Source organism: Pezoporus flaviventris, unplaced genomic scaffold (genome assembly GCF_033815535.1).
Source record: "Pezoporus flaviventris isolate CSIRO_AGI_PZ_B2104156 unplaced genomic scaffold, CSIRO_AGI_Pfla_v1 ptg000312l, whole genome shotgun sequence".
NCBI classification, from domain to species: Eukaryota; Metazoa; Chordata; class Aves; order Psittaciformes; family Psittacidae; genus Pezoporus; species Pezoporus flaviventris.
In genome coordinates this window covers 326,068-332,050 of record NW_026892859.1, presented here as the reverse complement: position 1 = coordinate 332,050, position 5,983 = coordinate 326,068, and the positions used below count along the sequence as shown (strand labels likewise).

The window sequence follows — 5,983 nt, the reverse complement described above, 5'->3', positions numbered from 1 at the left end:
TGCCCCCCAGTAGCCCTGGTACCCTTAAAGCATCCCGTAACCCTTCTGGTACCCAGAAACCCACCCTGCCCCAGCCATCTCCATCCATCCCAGTAGCCGTAAGCCACCCCAAAACTACAGGGTACCCCAAACCCCATCTTTATTGAGCCCCATAAGGAAGGGTCCCCACACCCAGCATGTTGGGGTGCAGGGATGCTGCTTTGGGTGACAGCCCCAGCTCATGGCCCTGCAGCAGGCTCTCCCACAGCCTCAGTCTAGAACCCAGCTGGGTCACCATGGCAATGGGTCAACACGGGGCCCTTTGTGACCTCATTTGTGTCACCCTACTTGAGTGCTTTGGTGAGGGGAACAGACAGTGACAGGACAGAGCAGGAGGAAGGAGCCACTGGGTTGCTTCTGAGCTCAAGCCCTGTTGGTTTGGTCCAAGCTTTCCCCTTCGCTATCCCGATCCCTTTCCTGCATCCTGTGGGATGATGGAGAGAGCCTCCAGATCCCCCCGGCAGGCTTGGGAGAGGGATGAGGCTCGGGAGGAGAGCATCTCTTCATTGGAGCCCTATGAGGAATCCCTGGCTGTGCCATTGAGGACTGGTGAGTGTTGGTGTGGGAGCAGGACAAGGGGTGATGGGTTCAGACTGGAAGAGGGGAAGTTCCACTTGGACAGAAGGAAGTTGTTCCCTATGGAGGAGGTGAGGTGCTGGCACAGGGTGGATGCTCCATCCACGGCCAGGTTGGACACAGCCTTGGTGACATCGGATCCTAGAGCCATAGAAGGGGTTGGGATGGAAAACCCAGTGGGTGATCTGCGGGTCCTTTCCAACCCAACCCATTCTATGATTCCATGACTTTATGACCAGCACCACTTTCCTTGGATGCTGGCAGGGGAGCAGAGCTTCCTCTGCTCTCCAAACCTCTCCTCTTCCTCCATTAGATGACAGCTGGTTACCCGTGTACGCACTGGAGCGGGGCAATGTGAAGCGCATCGAGGCATTTGTCAACACCCCAACCACGGTGAGCACAGCCATTGCGATGCTGATGGGCGCTGTTGGGTGCTGCCTTCAACCCTAGCACTCTGGTACCCCCGTCCCTTCTCACACTCCCTGTTTGTGCCTCCATCCTCCCTGGTTTCCAGTCTGAGCATGAAAAGGTTGCATTCCTTGAGAGCGTCTGCTCCCTGCTGAGCACAGCCAGGATCTGCGGCTTGCAACAGGGCCTGGATGTCTTCTGCCGTAAGAACCAACTCACAGAGACCATCCAGGTGAAGGGACCCCCATGGGGATGCTATGGGGCAAAGGGCTCCAGCACCCAATGAGGGCAGCATTGGTGGACTCCCAGGTCCCTTATCCCCATTGTGCCCCATAGACACTGCTCCAAGAGCAGCCCACGGACCGGCTGCGCACGGAGGTGCGGCATCTCGCCATGGATGCGATAGCGGAACTGAGGTACCACAACTGCGCATCCCTCCTGAGGACCCCACTGCTCCCATCACAAGCATCCAACCGGAGCCTTCTTCCCTGTGCAGCTCAGTGCAGTCAGGGCTTGCGGACCAAGGGAGAGGCCTCTTAGAGACCTGCTTCAGGAGCGTCTTCTTCCTGCCTCCGAAAGAGGAGTTTTCAAGCCTGGATACCTACTACTACGTCCACGTAAGTCGCTCCAGGAGCCCGCAGTTCCCTTTGGAGCACTGGGGCAGCGGGATACCCATGGTTGAAGCCCTGTTGGTACCCAAAGGGCTCTGCTCTGTCCCTGCAGGCACTGCAGTCCATGAATAACATGCTCCGGAGGCTGGTGCTCAACTCTCCTGACCCCAGGGGCGGCGAGGAGCTGCAGAGCATCCTGCAGGTCTGGCCTGCGTGGAGCGGGGTGCATGGGGGCTGCTCCTCACCCATGGGCCCCCCCAGAGCCATGGGCCCCCCCTTTCCTGGGTAACCCAAGGCCCTCCTGGAACACGGGGGCTGCAGGCGGTGGTGGCCGCTGCCCGCAGAGCTCAGGGCAGGGACCCCACATCAGGAGACTGAGCCCCCCCCCCCGGGATGGGGTCTTTGCTGCCTCCTGGCACCATGGGCCCATGGACTGGTTCCCTTGCCCTGAACTGTTGCATGAAGAGGTCTTTAGAGGAGGAACTTCTCTGTTATAGATATATGTGTATATATGTATATATATATGTGTGTATATTTGTATACATATGTATATGTGTGTATATGTATACCGCCCCTGGAAGCGGGGCCGTGCCTTGGTCCTTGCGGCCGGGGCATCCCCCACAGCGAGGGGACCAAGCCCTCACCCCCTGCATCCCTTCCCGTGCCGCTGCCTCCATCCCTGCCCGCCCCGCGGTGATGCTCAGCGGGAGCTGCAATGGAAGCGGGGGGGATCCAGCCCCTGCCGCAGCTCCGGGGCTCACCCACGGCTTCTGCCCCTGCCCAGCTCCTGCTGCGCTTCAGCGGCTCCCGAAGCCCCGCCGTGAGGGAGAGGGCCCTGGGCAGGATCGCGGCCCTGACCCAGCTGCTGCGGCACCACCGCACACTGAGGGTAAGGACCCGGCAGGACCGAGGCGGGCGGCAGCGACCCCTGCACGGGGAGACGGGGACCTGCAGAGCATCCTGAGTCTGCCTGCTCCTGCCCCTTCTCCTGCCTCTGCCTCTGTCCCTGCTCCTGCTCCTGCCCCTTCTCCTGCCTCTGCCCCTGTCCCTGCTCCTGTCCCTGCTCCTGCCCCTTCTCCTGCCTCTGCCTCTGTCCCTGCTCCTGTCCCTGCTCCTGCCCCTTCTCCTGCCTCTGCCTCTATCCCTGCTCCTGTCCCTGCTCCTGCCTCTGCCCCTATCCCTGCTCCTGCCCCTGCTCCTGCCCCTTCTCCTGCCTCTGCCCCTGTCCCTGCTCCTGCCCCTTCTCCTGCCCCTGTCCCTGCTCCTGCTCCTGCCCCTTCTCCTGCCTCTGCCCCTGTCCCTGCTCCTGCCTCTTCTCCTGCCTCTGCCTCTGTCCCTGCTCCTGCCCCTTCTCCTGCCTCTGCCCCGTCCCTGCTCCTGCTCCTGCCCCTTCTCCTGCCTCTGCCCCTGTCCCTGCTCCTGCCCCTGCTCCTGCTCCTGCCCCTCCCCTTCTCCTGCCTCTGCTCCTGTCCCTGCTCTTGCCTCTGACCCTGCTCCTGCTCCTTTCTTCTTCTTCTTCTTCTTCTCCTTCTTCTCTTTCTTCTCCTTCTCCTCCTCTTTGTCCTTCTCTTTTCTTTCCTCCTCATTCTTTGGGTGCTTCACCTTTTGTTCAAGTTCTTTCTCCCTCCCCAAAACCTGTACCTGACCTGGATCAGCCTCTTCATCCCTGTCCCCCCACAGGAGCTCCCAGTCCCTCTCCTGGGCCAGCTCCTGGGCCACCTCCTCCTCTTCCACTATGCCAAGGACAGGACAAGCTCCCTGGCCCTGGATGCTCTTTGCAGCCTCCATCAGTACCTCCTGCAGCAGAAAGGTACCAGAGGCCATGATGGCCCCCCCCCCCGACCCCTCCCTGTCTCCCATTTACTCTCCTGTGTTCCACTGACTCCCCTGTGTCCCACTGACTCTCCTGTATCCCATTGACTCCCCTGTATCCCATTGACTCCCCTGTATCCCATTGACTCCCCTGTATCCCATTGACTCTCCTGTGTCCCATTGACTCTCCTGTGTCCCATTGACTCTCCTGGGTCCCATTGACTCCCCTGTATCCCATTGACTCCCCTGTATCCCATTGACTCTCCTGTGTCCCATTGACTCTCCTGTATCCCATTGACTCTCCTGTGTCACATTGACTCCCCTGTATCCCATTGACTCTCCTGGGTCCCATTGACTCTCCTGTATCCCATTGACTCTCCTGTGTCACATTGACTCCCCTGTATCCCATTGACTCTCCTGTGTCACATTGACTCCCCTGTATCCCACTGACTCCCCTGTATCCCATTGACTCTCCTGTGTCCCACTGACTCCCCTGTATCCCATTGACTTTCCTGTGTCACATTGACTCCCCTGTATCCCATTGACTCCCCTGTATCCCATTGACTCCCCTGTGTCCCATTGACTCCCCTGTGTCCCATTGACTCTCCTGTGTCCCCCTTGCTCTTCAGAAAGGCCAAAGCCAGAGCATGAAGTGGAAAAGCTCAGATGGGGTGAAAAAACCAGCCAATACCTCACCATGGTAATGGAGCTCCCCCCAGTGCTGGACCCTATGGTGGGATGCTTCCCCAAGCAGGGACAACGCTCACGCTCCCAACCTTCCTCTCATAGAGGTTTGCAGGCTCCCTTTATCCATGGGAGAGGACGGACATGGTCTGCGTGGTCATCGAGGCCATGAAGGACTCGAGCATCTTCAACAGGAGGGTGGCAGAGGACATCCTGGAGCTGGTCCTGAGCGACCTCGACTTCTGGCTGGCCGAGGTGGGTGGCCCATGGCTGCGTTCCCATCCCCTTCGGTCCTTCCTCCTCCATCCCAAACCTAGGAGGGGTCTTGGGTACAAAGATGCAGCAGAGAGGGATGGGGAATCCGGTCCCAGCACCATCCTCGCCTGTTCTTCCTCTTCCAGATGTCCAGTGTCGTGAGGAGCATCCATGAATGCCTGCGGAATAGCAGCAGGGAAGAGACACGGAGAATGATGGACAGGCTCCTCATCCTGATGGCCATCAAGCACCCGAGGGCATTGGTGGTCAACATGGTCCTCAACGTGCCCTTGACAGACAGGTACCAGCCTTGAGGGCTTGGTCCCTACGGCCACCAGACCCAAGGACCAAGGGCAATGGATGATCTTAAGGCCTTTCCTATGATGTTGAAGAGCGCGTCCCTTCATCCCATCCCATGGCATTGGGTCTGGAACTGGAAGATCTTAAGGCCCTTTCCATGATGCTATGACATCCCTAAGGAGCAGGTCCCTCCATGCCACCCCATGGCATTGGAGTTTTAATTGGATGATCTTACGGCCCTTTCCATAGTGCTATGATATCTCTGAGGAGCGGGTCCCTGCATCCCACTCCATGGGGAGCACCACCACTAACCCCCATAGAGCATCCCATGGGATGTGTGGACCACGCTGACTCAGCGCCCTGCCTTCCAGCGCTGATGTGGACATGTGGGAGACGGTCCTGACCATATCCGAGACTTCGGAGGCCCTACGGGAGCTGCTGGGGGTGCTTCAGGACACCCGGGACACCTCCATCCCCAACTTCGTTGTGAGTACCCAAAGGGCCCTGATGGCCTCCCATGAGCCCTGCAGGCTCGGTGGGGTCTCAATGCCTGTGTTTGCCTTTAGCCCATGGCCTCCGGTGCTGGTGGTGCTGAGGGTGCTGAGGACCCCCAGAGCCTGATGACAGCGTCCGTGCTGCTGGAAAGCCTCTTGAAGCTGTCGGAGAAACCTGTCTTGGTGAGCGGGGCATGGCCATGGGGCAGAACATGGGCATGGGGCAGGGCACGATCATGGAGAACCCGCTTGGCCATGGAGCAGGGCACAGACACGGGTCAGGGCATGGCCATAGGGACCCCTCTTGGCCATGACCTTGGTGACCACAGCCTTGGGTCAAGGCCTCCCTACAAGGAGCCCCCACCTCTTCCTGCAGGCAAGGAAACTGCAGCGGCTCCTGCCCCACATCATGCACGGGCTCTGGGATGCTGAGGATGAGCTCAGGATAAAAGCCCTGATGATCGTATGGAACGTGATGAGTCACCTCCCGAGGAAGGCGGCCAGCCCCATTGCCGTGGGGCTGGTGCAGGACATCCAGCCCCTCTTTGATGAAGTAAGGGCTGCGTGGGACCCCTGCGGCGATTTGGAGCTCACATGGGGATGGCTCCAGGGCTTCACATCCCATCTGGATCTGCCTAAGTGCCCCCTTTTCCTCCTTGCCTCCAGGGATGCAGCCTGCTCCGGGAGCTCTCCATCCACGTGCTCTGGCTCCTGCTGGAGTCAGTGTTTGGTCGTGACAGGAGGAGGATGAGGAGCAAAACCTGGGATCTGCTGCTCCCGCTCTTCTTCCACATGAGCGACCAA

At 59.4% G+C, this 5,983-nt stretch overlaps 1 long non-coding RNA gene across 1 annotated transcript; it reads left to right on the top strand.

Annotated features, from left to right (window-relative positions):
• The first annotated feature begins 666 nt into the window (after window positions 1-666).
• LOC133263403 (uncharacterized) lies at window positions 667-1,639 on the top strand. The gene is made up of 3 exons (XR_009741482.1): window positions 667-1,255; window positions 1,360-1,439; window positions 1,520-1,639. It is a non-coding gene; the product is annotated as an uncharacterized LOC133263403 (long non-coding RNA).
• The last annotated feature ends 4,344 nt before the right edge of the window (window positions 1,640-5,983 follow it).